Source organism: Antechinus flavipes, chromosome 2, assembly GCF_016432865.1.
Source record: "Antechinus flavipes isolate AdamAnt ecotype Samford, QLD, Australia chromosome 2, AdamAnt_v2, whole genome shotgun sequence".
Classification (NCBI taxonomy): Eukaryota; Metazoa; Chordata; class Mammalia; order Dasyuromorphia; family Dasyuridae; genus Antechinus; species Antechinus flavipes.
Window position 1 is genome coordinate 253,049,956 of NC_067399.1, and position 14,450 is coordinate 253,064,405.

The window sequence follows — 14,450 nt, forward strand, 5'->3', positions numbered from 1 at the left end:
GCCTTCCTCACTTTGCTGATTGTATCAGTAGTCTACTAGTGGGTCTACTACTTCGTCTCTCTCAGCTCTAATCCATCCTACGTTTAGCCACTAACATGATTTTCCTGAAACTTATCTCTAATTATGTCTTCTTCTTACTCAATCAACTTTAGTGCCTTTCCATTGCCTTCAAAGTCAAATATAGTATGTTCTAGTTGACATTTAAGGCCCTTCATAATCTAGCCTCCTCCCACCTTTCCAGTCATCTTACATCTTACTCAGTAACCTATACTTTTTGATACAGTGACACTAACCTCCTGGCTGTTCCACAAATAAGATTCTCCATCTCCTAGATCTAGGAATTCTCTTTGCTATTATGTAATATTCCCCAATAATATGTAATATTATGTAATATATAATATAATATGTAATATTATGTAATATTCCCCAGACTAGAATACTCTCTGACTCCTGATCTTCCTGGCTTCTTTTAAGTCCCAACTAAAATTCCAACTTCTGAAGGAAGCCTTCCCTAACAATTCTTAGTTCCAATGCCTTCTCTCTGTTAATTATTTATTTATCTTGTATATAGCTTGCTGTGAATATATTTGCTTGCAGGTTCTCTTCCCTATTAGATGATACAAATTCTTTGAGGGCAAGGACTGTTTTTCATCTTTTTGTATCCCAGTGCCCAATACATTACCTGCACATAGTAGGTTCTTAATAAATATTGATTGATAGATAGATGAGTGGCTAGGTACATCTATAAAAGTCACTTTCTAAGAAGAAGCATCTGTAAAGTCGGCTATTACCATTATGCTGGTTCACATGGTGAAAGGATGAGCACTAAATCCCTATAACTGTACTGGTTGTATTGACAATTTCTAACATTCAACAGTAAAAAGAAAAAGGAAAAACAATATTGATAGAGAAAATATTAAACTAATAAACTAGCACTTAGCCAATCAATGGTTATTTCTTTGACAGCCTGCTAGGAACTAAGGTAGAAATGTTTTGAGAGAACATATTAGCAAAAATGATATTGAACCTCAAAGAAATAAGATGCAGAATAAAGTAAGAAGAAGTAGGAGAGCAATTTACACTATGATGACTATAATGTAAAGGAAAATATTATTAAAAGATAACAGACTCTGAGCAATGATGGGAGCAATCACCACAACAGGCAACTGACCATGAAGCCATAAAGTGACTGTGTTTAGGACTGGAATAAGTCATATATTGCTAGAAATGGCCAATATGTTTCATTTACTTTGGTTATTAATTGTACTTTTTTATTGTGTAAGTGTGTATATATGTATGCATACACAGTCATTGCATTAGTGACAGCTATTCATTTTTAAAATAAAATTTTTAATAAAAATATAAATAATTTTTTACCTTTAAAATAAAAGTTCTTATTGAAGAGCCTTAATAACTCTATGATCTTTTCACTTTATAAGTACAGTATGTGAGGCACAGTTTTTCCAACACATGTAGATGAATTGATAAGGAAAAGGAAAAGACAAGACTAACCCAGTCCTTGGGAGAAACCACTAAATGAAGTGTGACATCTGTAAGCCAGATTGAGGCAATTGATTTTCTTTGTGACAAATCTCCTCTTAAGCGAGTTAGACAGCACAGAGTTCAAGATTATCTGCTAATGCATCCTATTCCATTGTGTCCTTTTCTTCTTATTTTGTTCTGGTTTCCTCTCACCAACAGCTGTCTCATTACCAGGCGTTCTGCTTTCCTCTTTAGTCCAATGTGTTCTCACTGGGATAAACCAAAAATTCTGTTGATGATTACAAGTCTCTCCCTGCAGTCCTCTGCACTGATTTTGCATCTCCTTAACTAGAGGAATAACTCCAAGAACATGCTCCTTAGATGGTAGATTAGGTGTATTGTTTTTATACATCACTTGTTTTGTGGGCTGAACGGGGGTCTTGTCTATTTCTGGGGGGCCCAATGTGGTAATGAATGTGACTAAATGCTGAATTGGAGTTGCTAAAACACTTGCTAGCAGTAAAATGTCTATTCACATGGAGATTTCACCTCACAGAAATAAGGTTGAATTTGTAAAGCATGTCCCCTGGAGGCTAGTTAGTTTCTCCTAGGCTTTATGCCAAAAATATGGGAAGTTTTCTCAGTTTATAAAACATAGGCCAATTAGCTTCTTCTCCTGGTGCATAAAAGTGAGAAATAACAATGCTTCCAGATGCCAATATACCTTTTCTATATAAATAAATTTTATATTAAAACAATAGCATAGGTATTTATTTAAACACTAATTGCCTACATTTACATATTAAATTTAAGACACAATTATCATTTGGAGCAAGACTGAAAGAAATATGTATACTTACACATAAATTAAGGTATTTTCTAACTCTGATACCAATAATCCACTAAATATGGCCTATTTTATTTTCTCGCCCACAAATTAAGAAAACAAATTCTTTCATATGATCTAGCTTATATTTGACAAATCTGACCATTCTAATAGATAAAGTGATACTGTATATTCATTAATTTTTTATTAAAATGAGAAATTTTTAATCATAAAGAGACTTTTTATGTCATCAAGAGACTCTGGGCTCCAGGGTGAGGAAGCCAGAACCATTTGAAAAGTAGTGTCCCAGTCTACTAGGATTAACATTGATTTTCAGTGAGGAAGCTTTCTGGACCTTATTAAAAAAAAAAAAATACTGGGAAGAATTTTAATGAACCGGATGGAATCCTATGTCAGTCTGCAACTTCCACTGATCTAAATTGAATGTAAAGACTTGTGCTGGTTTGTGGCTTCCCATAGACATTCTTGATTTTGTAAAGCCACTGGTTACTCTGTTCATAAATGTGTCATCTGCCCACTAAGGTGGAAACACTAAGCCTTCTCTCCTCACATCTAACCAATGCAAAAACCTGATTTATATGAAGGAAATTATTTTCTTTTTCCCAGGGGCTAGGCAGCATAAATTATCTTTCAGGCAAAGGGAAATGCTCATGATTATTGGTTTTTATAATAAGTTATTAGATTCATATCTTTTCAATTTTGTGTAAGTGCAATGTCCTGAACAAGAAAATTATAGGTATAAGTCAATAGGCAGTACAGAGACAGAGACACCTTTTCAATGAGGAGAATATGTCTAGCAAAGTAAGAATAGTTGAAAGAAAAGGCTTTCACCTTGCCAAGGCTAGAAATCTCTTTGTGGGATAGGGAGGGAGGAAGGGATTTTAGGCTAAATCAGTTTTTATTAGTAATGAATGAGGGACTGGGCAGTTGGGAGCCCAGTACTTAGAGCAATCACAATCTTTTCTGCCTACTACCAATCCACATGGATATATGGTGACCCTGCCTCCAAAATGCAGGCTACATTTCAAAGCATAAGTAGGTATCCTCCAACTGTTTCCTGTTGGCTTACTACTTAGTAATAAAAAGCCTTAGCATTTGACTTAGAATTAAGTGTGCATATAAAATGTTCAAATAAAGGACTCCATCTTTTCTAAGTCATCTCTAGCAATTATTGGGAAAGGAAGAATAAATGCTGTAGGTCTTTGGGTAGAAGGAGGGAAAATGACTTACTCCTTAGCCTGCTACTGCTGCCTTATCTCCCCACTTGACTGCCATAGGTCCGTGACAACACGGTGCCTGTTATTGTTTTTTTCTTCCAGTTTTTGTTGCATTTACTCTTTCCTGATCTTAGGTCAATGAGTATTGAAAGATGGGGCAGATAATGATTCAAAAAGTCAAAAGAAGCATCAAAGGTGTCCCCAGAAGTCAGAGTCAGTAGCAGACATAGCCAAATCCAGAAAAGTCAGCCTTGAAAAGTGCTCTGTTTGATGTATCTCAGCAAAGAACCAATCAGACAACTAAAGCATCGTGTTCCATAAGCAAGGGACTTGTCCAATGACTATTCCACACTCTTAAGTGAACTTGGTAGGGAATCTGAAAATAGGAGCAATTACTAATAATAATTGCTAACATTTGCATAGGGCTTACTGATTGTCCAGCACTATGCTAACATTTTACATACATTATTTCTGTTGGTCTTTGCAGTCACCCTGGAAGGTAGTGTTATCACTATCCCCATTTTACAAATGGGAAATTGAGGCAAATTGTGGTTAAATGACTTATCCAGTTTTACATAGCTAGTAAGTGTCTGAGGCTAAATTTGAATTCTGATCTTCCTAATCCCAGGCCTGGAATTTTATTTACTCTAGGCCAGGAAGTACTTCTCACTGCTTTCAGTAATAAAAATCACTTTTAGTGATTAGAATTGGAGTCAACTCTCCCCAGGAACTGAATAACTATATATAGAGTTTGGAGGGGATTTTTTTTTTTTTGTGTGTATATATATATATATATATATATACACATGTATATATGTGTATTGTGTTTTATATATATATATATATATATACATATATATATATATATATATATATATATATATATATATATAAAACACAATACACATATATACACAAACCCACGTATATAAACGTGCATCTGTACATACATGCAAATTTGTATGCATATAAATATAATATGCAACATTTAATACAATATATAATACTCACACATATATAGTACATACTTTCTTAGCAAATATTCTATGTAAAAGCTAATTGATGTTGATTGCTTAATTAATATGTGGAAGAACACAATCAAATGGAGGTTCTTGAGTGAAAGTATTAGAAACTCCACTGTCTCAAAGCTATCCCTAGAATCCTAAAAGAAGCAGTATCCAGATGCCCTACAAGTAGGTAGGAAAGCAAGGTAGAGCCTGTGCAACACCTTCAATCAACCAATTTATTTTGAGTGCAAGTTACTCATTGTCTCCACATAGAGCAGTTTTACCAATGCACATTTACACATAGACACATGTGCACAAATATTCCAATTCCTCCAATTTCAGCTTTGGAAGGCATCGAACTATCCTTTAGTTTATCCCATATCTGAAAAAGAATCCCATTGATAACATGTCTGATAAGTGGTGCTGAAGCTCCAGTGCTGAATTTTTTTTTACTCGTTGAATTCTGAGACTAATTATTTTTATTTTCTCATACTATAAAATATTTTAAATGGAACTAAAATAAAATTGACATAAATATGTCAATTAAACCTATTTTACAACTATTTCTCTTCAATAAGATGACCTGGAGTCAGAAAGAACTGAGTTTGAATTTGGTTTTAAAAACTTATTAGGTGTGTGATCTTGGACAAGTCATTTAACCCTGTTTGCCTCAGTTTCCACATTTGTAAAATGAGGGGAGAAGAAAATGGCAAACCATTCTGGAATCACTGCCAAGAAAAGTCCAAATGGTCTCACAAAGAGTTGGATGTAATTGGAATAATTTAGCTGCACTAAGAATATCAACAAAACAAAAACATTATCAAGTACGAGGAGTTTGGGTATATCCTATAGTGAACTGGCCTTGCAGGGGTCCTCAAACTTTTTAAAGAGGGTCCAGTTCACTGTCCCTCAGACTGTTGGAGGGCCGGACTATAGTAAAAACAAAAACTTTGTTTTGTGGGCCTTTAAATAAAGAAACTTCATAGCCCTGGGTGAGGGGGATAAACGTCCTCAGCTGCTGCATCTGGCCTGTGGACCGTAGTTTGAAGGCCCCTGTCAAACATATAAAAGTCCTATCTCTGACACATACTGTCTGGGTGACCCTAGGTAAGTTTATTTAATGTTCTAAATTCCTAGAGTGCAGAGAGAAGTTATTGAAATATATAGCTATCCCAATGAATTCCTAGGGCAAGTCCCTAGGCCTCAAATGATCAAAAGCCTACAGCAACTTTAGTTATTCCTTTCATGTCCTTTTTAGTTTTATTTTTGTCCATTTATTTCTGAGCATAGTGTCTTTTTGTATACTCTTAGGCAATGTATACTTTCCTCTTTTGGTTCTTTACCCTAAATTATTTTATGTAGATCTTTCAAACTTTATATCACACATATTTACCAGTCTTTTCACATTAAATGAGTTTTTTTTTGTGGGGGGGAGCAATTGGGTCACACAAATCGTTAGTATCTGAGAGTGGATTTGAATTCCTGACTCCAGGTTAGTGCTCTATCCAATGTGCTACCTACCTGCCCCAGAGGAGATATTTGTAAAATGCTTTGCCAAGCTTAGAGTACTATATAAATGCTAACTATTACTATGTTATAGTATCCCATTTTGACAGACCACAATTTATTCTGTTAATTATACATTTCAGTAATGTTTTATTTTTGCAATGATGAATCATGATGCTCTAAATTTCTTTGAACCCATCTGATTTCTATGGTCAATAATACTATGCTTATTCAAAACCATGAGATTGTTTTTTTTCATATTTCAAGTAAAGCATTTTAATATTTGTTTGTAATTGGAGTCTCCTTCCTTCTCACCTACACACAAAACTAAACATTTGCTTTATTAACGCGTCAGAGAAAAAATTATGCCTTTTTATTTACAAGATATATGCATGGGTAATTTTTCAGCATTGACAATTGCCAAATCTTTTGTTCCAATTTTTCCCCTCCTTCTCCCCACCCCCTCTCCCAGATGGCAGGTTGACCAATACATGTTAAATATGTTAAAGTATAAATAAAATATAAAGTAAGTATATATGTCCAAACAGTTATTTTGCTGTAGAAAAAGAATCAGACTTTGAAATAGTGTACAATTAACCTGTGAAGGAAATAAAAAATGCAGGCGGACAAAAAGAGAGGGATTGGGAATTCTATGTAGTGGTTCATAGTCATCTCCCAGAGTTCTTTTGCTGGGTGTAGCTGGTTCAGTTCATTACTGCTCTATTGAAATTGATTTGGTTCATCTCATTGTTGAAGAGGGCCACATCCATCAGAATTGATTATTGTATAGTCTTCTTGTTGTCATGTATAATGATCTCCTGGTTCTGCTCATTTCACTCAGCATCAGTTCATATAAGTCTCTCCAGGCCTTTCTGAAATCATCCTGCTGGTCATTCCTTGCAGAACAACAATATTCCATAACATTCATATACCACAATTTACCCAGCCATTCTCCAATTGATGGGCATCCACTCACTTTCCAGTTTCTGGCCACAACAAACAGGGCTGCCACAAACATTCTTGCACATACAGGTCCCTTTCCCTCCTTAAAATCATCATGAGATTGTTTTAAAGGGTATACTTATTTATATAACTTTTGCAATGCTGTTCTCCAAAAGAACGCTAACATTTCATAACTCTAGCAGCAGAGTAAGGGTGCATAGATTTCTCCTTTGCTCTATCAACATTGAATTTGGCCATTTTAATGGTTGTGAAATGATATCTAAATTGTTTTCTTTTGCATTTCTTTGAATTTTTTTTATGACATTGAACATTTTTTTAAAGGGATCATTTAAATTTGTGTGTCCTCTCATAAATTGTATATTCCCATGTAGTTATCCTTTGTTCACTTGAGATTAGGTTTTGTCCTAATGACAAATTGTTTATAAATTTTGGAAGATGTTTTTATCTGTTATAGTTGCTATGGATATTTTCTATCTTGATTATATTATTTCTTGTTATATCCATGCTTTAAAAAACCTTACTAGAGATTTTATTAGCATAGAGAACAATGAACATGGAATTCCTTCTGCTAATACAGATTGGCAGCTGCACTGCCATTTTACACTCTCAGAGAGTTATCTGAATTCACTGAAAGGTTAAATGACTTTCCCACCCAGGCAAGTCTTGAATCCAGGTCTTCTTGATCTCAAGGCCCATCTTTAACCACTATACCATATTACCTCTTAACATGTTCCTTATTCCCAATAATTTCTTCCTTTTTGTTTAATAGATCAAAATTTAGCTTTCTTTCATATATAGCTAAATATTGTAGTCAGTTGTGTCTACCTCTTTGTCACCCCATTTGGAGCTTTCTTGGCAAAATACTGCAATAGTTTGCTATTTTCTTCTTCAGCTCATTTTATAGATGAAGATGAGACAAACAGGATTAAATGACTAACCCAGGGCCACATGCTAGTAGGTGTCTGAGGCTGGATTTGAATTCAGGGAGAGAATTCTTCCTGACTCCAGATCTGACACTTTATGCTCTATACCACCTGCTGTCCCATAGACAAATATATTTGGTTCTTTTTCTATAGTTTCAGAGCTTTAGAAAAGTTGGTATTCACTTCATACCTGTCAGATTGGCTAAGATGACAGGAGAAGATAATGATAAATGTTGGAGGAGATGTGGGAAAACTGGAACACTGATACATTGTTGGTAGAGTTGTGAACTGATCCAACCATTCTGGAGAGTAATTTGGAACTATGCTCAAAGGGCTATCAAACTGTGCACACCCTTTGATCCAGCAGTGTTTCTACTGCGTCTGTATTCCCAAGAGATCATAAAAAAGGAAAAAGAATCCACATGTGCACAGATATTTGCAGCATCTCTTTTTGTAGTGGCAAGGAACTGGAAACTGATAATGTCCATCAGTTGTGGGAAATGACTGAATCAATTATGGTATATGAATCAGTGGAATATTATTGTTATATGAAAAATGATCAGCAGATGATTTCAGAAAGGCCTGGAGAGACTTAGATGAACTGATGCTAAGTGAAGTGAGCAGAACCAAGAGAACACAGTACACAGGAACAACAAGATTACATGATAATCAGCTGGGAGAGACTTAGACTTTTCAACAATGAGGTGATTCAGGCCAATTCCAATAGCCTTGTGATGGAGCGAGCCATCTGCATCCAGAGAGAGAACTATGAAGACTGACTGTGGATCACAACATAGTATTTTAACCCTTTTTTGTTGTTTGTTTGCTTGTTTTTTCTTTCTAATTTTTCCCCTTTTGATTTGATTTTTGTTGTGCAGCATGATAAATGTGGAAATGTGTTTAGAAGAATTGCACAACTTACATTGGATTACTTGCTGTCTAGGGCAAGGGGGAGGAAGGGAGGGAGGAAAGGAGAGAGGGAGAAAATTTGGAACACAAGGTTTTGCCAGGTGAATGTTGAAAACTATTTTTGCATGTATTTTGAAAAATAAAAAGATATTATTATAAAAATAAAAAAGTTGTACAATACAATGAAATTTAATATATTTTATGATATAAGGTAAAGATCTAAGCCTATTTTTTGAGCCAAATTATTAACAAATTTTCTCAACTATAGTTATTTTAGGCATCTGGTAGTATAGTGGATAGAGTGTTGGGCTTGGAGTTAAGGACACCTGAATTCAAATATAGTTTCAGATACTTTAGGTAGCTGTGTGACCCTGGACAAGTCACTTATTTAATCTCTATTTGCCTCAATTTCCTCATCTGTAAAGTGGGAATAATAATACTATCAATGTCCCAAGGTATCAAATAAAGTAACATAGTAAGTGCTATAGAAATGTTAATTATTATTATTATTATTAACATTTAACACAATACCTGGCACATAGTAGGCATTATATAAAAGCTTATTCCCTTCCCTTTACCTCTAATAAATATTTCCAATTCTTACTTTCTATATATTTATCAAATAGATATCTTTATGACATCTGAGATACTCAGGTTCTATCCATTAATCTATTCTTTCCCCCAATAATATGTTGAAAGCAACTGACTGAATTCACTACCAATGTAGTACATTGGTAACTGAATACCAAATGTTTAAAAAAAGGAAAACACAGGATTTGTACCTGTCCAAAAAACTTTATATCCAAACTAATCCCATACAAGTACCAAAAAAGTGCAAGGTGAAATAACATGGTATGATAGTGAGAATATTTAGAACCAGAGGACCTAGGGGAGCTCTGAGGTACCTTCCTCTTCTGATATGGGGAAAAACATTACATTATATGCACATGAACATATATGTCATTAACCCTTAGGAGTAGGTTTAGTTAAGTACATCATCAAATATCTTTATCTAGTCCTAAATAATAGACTTTTTCCTAATTAAGAGGCAAAATGAGTCAGAAGATTTCAGTTCTTGCTCTAGTAATTATGGGGGGAGAAATCACTTTACTTCTCTGACCCTCAGTCTCCTTATCTGTTTAATGGGGATAATGGCAGCTGGGTTGCCAACCTTACAAAACTATGATGAAGAATAAATGAGATTGGGGAAGCTAGATGGATAGAGCACTGGCCCTGGAGTCAGGAGGACCTGAATTCAAATCTGGTTTCAGATACTTGGTAACTGTATAACCTTGGGCAACCTCAATTGCCTTCTCCTCAAAAAAGAAAAGAATAAATGAGATTATGTGAATGTGCTTTGTCAATCATAAAGTGTTTTGAGCACATATCTATGATTAATAGTAAAGGTGAGTTAATATGTTTAATCTAGGTGGACCAGGAGATGGATGGAGTATATAAGTTGGAATCAGGAACTGGATTCAAATCCTACTTCAGATGCTGATTAGTTGTGTGACCTTAAGCAAGTCAACTGTAGAATGGCTATTGACATTTACCTTGCAGGGTTATTGTAAGGATCCAATAAATTAACATGTAAAGCACTTAGCAAACCTTAAAGTATCATATGCAATGGTCCTCAAAGTGTAGTCCAAAGAATTGTTGGGGTCTCTGAAACCCTTTCAGAGGGTCTACAAAATCAAAATATAAATTTTTATTTCTAATATAGTAAATAGCTATAAATATAACTCATGTGAACAAAAACTCTTTGAACAGATCCTTGATAGTTTTTTTTTTTTAACAACATGAAGATATTGAGAACAAAGGTTTCAGAACCACTGATATAAGGACTAGCTATTGTTATCACAATCCCCACATATTATAGAGATATTTGATTCATATTGCTCTAGTCAGAGCTGGTTATTAGCAATTGTGGTGCGTGGGACAAAGCAGCACCAAATGGACCCAGGAACAAGAAGTTCCTTCAAATAGATTCTTTAAAATAAATTAAGTTGTGGAGGAGAGGACTCGGTTGTGCAGCTGAAGAAGAAGCCTTTTACTGTGGGGGACAGGGAACCTGAAGCTGCTCAGAGATTAACACCAAAGAAAACAGGAGGGAAGAACTAGATTGGAGAGGAATTCCCCCAGGGAGGCTCTATAGCAAAGGGCAGTGAATCACAGAGAGGAAATACTCCCATCTGTTTGCTTCCTACTATAACTAATTATTCTTGCCAACTTAGTGCTAAGCTCAATTATTTCTACCTGCTTAAAGCCTACAAGTGATGACACCCTGAGACAAAGCCTTATTCTACTTATAATTCTGAAACTAGTTGAATCTTTGGTGTTTACATACCCTCCAAGGTCTGGATTGATTAAACATGGATTTGTGAATGAATTTGAATGACCGGTGCAGCTGTTCCATCGGTAGAAGCTTCACATTTGAATACCAAGCTTCATGTTCCCTTTATTTTTCTGCTCATAGTTTGAATTACAACCCACTGAAAGTAATTGCTACCCTCTTGCTATTCTCCAGGTTTGTCCTATGTCTATCACACTGAGATTGATTTTGAAAAAAAATAAATTAAAAAAAACACATAAAATGACACAATCCCCAGGTAGAAACTTGATTTCTGGCCCAAGATTATATGAGACTCTGTTCTGACTAGGCAAAGGAGAGACTGAACAGAATGACAAGAACCATGGGACCATGACTTACTAGGATTATTCAAAGAATTGGGGTTAGAATTCTAAAGGAGAGAGAACTTGGAATGTGGAAATGAGGTCACTATCTTTTAAGGATTTGAAAATTTCTCATGTGGAAGACAGGAACAAGGGTAGAGATTATGGGATGAAGTATGACTCCATTCTATGTTAGGGGAACCTTTTCATCACTTAATGCTGTTTAAAAGTACACAAAGGTAAATCTCAAAATGTAAATTGTTCTATCACAAAAAAATTCACAGAAGGATTTTTCATAGTAGCAAAGGACTGAAAATACAATGGAGGACCATCAATCCAGAGATAGCTAAACAACTTGTGGTTCCTGAATTTGATGGAATATTATTGTACCATAAAAAATGATGAGTATGAAGAAACCAGAGGAGCATAGGCAGACTTATTTGAACTGATACAAAATGAAAGGAAAACAATATATACAAGGTACATGGAAAAGATAACCAATTTTCCTCCCCTCTTTGCCTTGTCAGTTTAGTTCTATACAGTTATGATGATCACTCTTTGCCTTGGAGAAGAAAAGAAAATTTGTATTTCCATTTATTCTTCACAGAGATGAAGGAATGTGGGTTTGGAATAGTATATATATATATATATGTATATATATATATATATATATATATATATACACATATATATATGTGTGTGTGTGTGTGTGTGTGTGTATAGTTTTTTTTTTTTTTTTGCCAAATTGTTTCCCTATCCTTCCTTTTTTTAAAAGTCTTTTTTTCAAGAGATAGCTCTCTGGATTGAAAGGAATATGATATATTTGAAAATTAAAGTGGTGTCTAAATCACTATCAGTGGCTAGTAGATAAAGTATTTGACCTAAAAACAGGAAGCTCTAAGTGCAAATCCAGCCTTGGACATTTATCTGTGTAATCCTGATGAAGTCATTTAAACTCTCTCAATTCCAGTTTCCTGATTTGTAAAATTGGGAAAATAATGGCACCCCTCTCACAAAATTGTTGTGGGAATAAAATGAGATAATGTGCATTGTAAACTTTAAAATATAGAACTGTAGCACTTATTATTAAAGCTATATAAAAACAAAAAAATATCAATTTAGAAGAAGATTATGAGTTTCTTGACACTGGACATCTCAGCAGAACCAGTGTTCCTACTTGTTAGGAATATTATCCATAGGATTCCTTTTGCATAACAATTGAATTGGAATTATGGATTCTTAACCAAGGGTCTATGCTTTTTAAAAAAGCACATTTTGATAACTATTTCAATATAATTTTTCTTTATAATCTTATATATCTTATTTTATGCTGATTCAAAGAATGACTTCAGCAAATTGCCAACAGTCTGTGCCACCAAAATAGTTTAAGAACCCCTGGATTGGATGACTTTCAAATAAAAACATGTTATGGCTTGGGGTAGAGTTTACCCTCTCCCTAAAATTTGTGCAAACTTTCCAGATGAGGGATGAGATGGGCAGGGGTCAGGAAGCAGAAAGGGGACTCAGAGTTCTCGAGATTCCTCTCAGAGTTTTGATGTGTTGCTTGCAGGCCAGTCTCTAGGAGCAGCAGTCCTTTCTGTGACTACGATGCAGATGATCATTTTCTGGACTGCACCAACTTCCCAGAAATATTTTGCTGCATGGGCTCTCCCAACCTTTTGCAATTTTGGGGTTGCTTTTTCTGCTTTCTTGTCTGGTGTCATTCATCCCCTCCTTCTGTCCCTCTCTCCCTTCCCCTCCCCCCATGATGTTCCGCTGCTTTGAGCTGTAGGGAACCATCTGGGGCTCCCTACTCTGTGTCTGTCACTGGAGTTCAAGCATTTTAATTTACACTGCAGTAGGGAAAGTTGGCACCCAACCCGGACTTCAGTCACATCAGAGAGAGGTTGCCAAACGTTTTATTGTCTCCCTCTTTCTTTTCTCTTGCTTTTTTCTTCCCTGTCTTCTACTTTTTCCTCTTTGGAAATACTTGGGAAAAAAAAGAAATCTATCCCCGTCACGCCCTTTTAACCAGTTTTCTGCCTGTGAACCAGCCTCAGTGGGAGGCTCCTGGACAAGAGGTAGCCTTTGGACTGCCCTGGCCTGGCTCAGACTCGCCCTCCCGGAGCCAAGGCAAAGGACAGCAGGCAGGCAGGGTTTGAGGAGGCTATTGTCCGAGCTCATTTAGAACATGACCTCTCCTGATCAGAAGGCCTGGCCGGTCATTGCTGAACAGCTGCCTCTCAAAGGTCCGAGATGACTGAAGAGGAATTATTTTAGAAATTCAGCTACACAACTGAGCTCTTCAAACATCCCGTAATGCTCCCCTCCAGCCCCCTCCTGGGTTTTCCTGTTCTCCCTACAAAGTGTCCTTTGCTTTTTATAGCTTCCCTTGTTGGTAGAACCCCCAAACTTTCATACTAGAAAGGAGAGCTTTAAGAAGAAAGGCTTGGTGCGGAGAGGGGGCTGGATGGGGCGGGGAGGAAGAGGGAGAGGGCAGGGAAGCCGCTGGATGCTGCAATGCAGGTCTTTGCTAAAAAACTTTCAGAACACCAGAATGAAGGACAGACAGGTGGAAGGAAGCTGCTGAAACAAGTAAGAGCTCTAGTCCCTAGTTCTCACACCTCCTCTGTACCCTGTGGATGCCCACGCTGAGGTTTTCTGTTATTTTCAGTCTTTTTAGTTTATTGGATCATAGAAATAAAGGGATTACAGAATCATAAAATGTTCGAGCAAAAAGAGAGCTTAAAGATATTTTGGTCCAAGCCGCTCTTTTAACAGGAGGGAGAATGAAGTTCAATAAGGAATCCTATGATCTTATGAAGTGGCTTTTCTAAGGTTACCCAAATTAAGTAACTAAGTGGCGGAGGGCAGAATTCAAATGCTGCAGTGATTTCTCTCTTCAAAAGGGAGCATGAGGCTA